The sequence below is a fragment of the Chiloscyllium plagiosum genome, chromosome 34 (assembly GCF_004010195.1).
Source record: "Chiloscyllium plagiosum isolate BGI_BamShark_2017 chromosome 34, ASM401019v2, whole genome shotgun sequence".
NCBI lineage: Eukaryota > Metazoa > Chordata > Chondrichthyes > Orectolobiformes > Hemiscylliidae > Chiloscyllium > Chiloscyllium plagiosum.
This window is the reverse complement of record NC_057743.1, coordinates 18,136,380-18,138,636: the sequence shown is the minus strand read 5'-3', so window position 1 is coordinate 18,138,636 and position 2,257 is coordinate 18,136,380.

The window sequence follows — 2,257 nt, the reverse complement described above, 5'->3', positions numbered from 1 at the left end:
CGCAGATAACTAACTAATCAGGAGAAGAGTTGAACATCAGCAAGTCTTACTGATGAAAGTATTCCAGATACTAAAGTAGGACATTGAATGCTTCAACATGAGCCATTCTGGGAATTCAAAACAACGCTGCAGGGTACAGCGGGAATAATGATCATTGGAAATTTTGGGAATAGGACCGAAAGCAAAGGCAACAAAGCAGCCAGGGAATGAAAGAAAGATTAAAAAGATTAGAAATGAAAGCCCTTAATATGGAAGGGGCAACACAATTCCTACAGCACAGTGAGAAATACAAGGAAATCCATCTGGGACAGTGTCCACACCCTTTCTGTGGAGCCATTCCACATTAACAAGGATCTTTCTCCAAATTCCTTATCAATACCACAATCCAAAAATGTGCAGGTTAGGTGAATTGACCATGCTAAATTGCCCATAGTGTTAGGTGCAGGGGTAAATGTAAGGGAATGGGTCTGGGGGGTGGAGGGTCAGTGTGGACTTGTTGGGCCGAAGGGCCTGTTTCCACACTGTAAGTAATCTAATAAAATCTAATAAAAAATAAAGGACCACCCCTTCATATGAATGCTGTCCAAATAAGACCCAGAAAAAAACTTTTACTTTTTTGTACGTTAACCTGTTAAGGGATCTGCCTTTTATGTTTGTATTCATATACTGATGGACATTGGAGTGTGTCTAGGAAAACTTAACAAACAGCAAAATTTACAACTGATCTTGGAGGAACCTGTTTGGGAGAGGTCACAGCACAGAAATGGAGAAGTGCATAAATTTAAGTATAGCCTTGCTGTAAATCTACAATAGTGAGTAGAGTGGGGTCTTCATTGATTATATGTTTTATTGAGATCTGTCTCTTGATTAAATTTTAAAAATATAAGCCATAAGTTATCCTGGAGCAGTGTTTTGTAGAGCAATAAGACAGTGTTATTTTCTGTCTGCAGATTGGAAGGAGCAAAATAGCCTTTAATAGAGTGATTTGCTCTTCTTGTTGGATGTGGGAGTTTCAAGAGAGTTTATGTGTTAGTGGGGATTCTATCTGCAATAAATGTCAGTGGTTGCAAATCCTACCAAATTTGGATGGATCAGTTAGAGTGACAGTTAGAGGCAATGAAGAATTTACAAGAGCTAGGGGGTGTGATGGATGGGAGAAAAGCTGCAGATACAGTCAGGTAGATGGGTTAACTCTAGGAAAGGTAGGAGGGGTAGGCAGGTAGTGCAGAAGTCTTCTGTGGCTATTCCCTTTTAAACAATTATGCTGTTTTGGAAAATGTAGGGGGTGATTGATTCTCAGGGGAATGTAGCACGAACAGTCGTGCATCAGGTATCAAGGCAGGCTCTAATGGAGTAAGGGGTACATCGGGTTCCAAGTGATCAATTGTGATAGGAACACTCTCGTCAGAGGCACAGACAGATGTTTCTGTGGCCAGCAGCGAAAAATCAGAATGGTGTGCTGCTTCCCTGGTGCCAGGATCAAGGATGTCTCAGGGAGGGTGCAGAATGTTCTCAAAGGGGAGAGGGAGCATCAGGAGGTCATTGTAAACATTCAAACCAACGAAATAGAAAGGAATATAGAGAGTTAGGCAGGAGTTTAAAAAGGAGGTCCTCGAGGGTAGTAATACCTGGATTACTCCCGGTGCTATGAGCTAGTGAGGGCAGGAATAGGAGGATAGAGCAGATGAATGCATGGCTGAGAAGCTGGTGTATGGGAGGAGGATTCACATTTTTGATCATTGGAATCTGTTCTGAGACAGAAGTGATGGTACAAGAAGGACATATTGCATCTAAATTGGAAGGGGACTAATATACTGACAGGGAGATTTGCTAGAGCTGTTCGGGAGGATTTAAACTAGTAATGTTGGGGGGTGGGACCCAGGGAGATAGTGAGGAAAGAGATCTGGTACAGTTGAGAAAAGGAGTGAGTCAAACAGTCAGGGCAGGCAGGGACTAAGCAGAGAACAAGGTAGGACTGATAAATTAAATTGCATTTATTTCAATGCAAGAGGCCTAACAGGGAAGGCAGATGAACTCAGGGCATGGTTAGGAATATGGGACTGGGATATCATAACAATTACAGAAACATGGCTCAGGATGGGCAGGATGGGCAGGATTGGCAGCTTAATGTTCCAGGATACAAATGCTACAGGAAGGATAGAAAGGGAGGCAAGAGAGGAGGGGGGAGTTTTTGATAAGGGATAGCGTTACAGCTGTATTTAGGGAGGATATTCCCAGAAATACATTCAGGGACGGT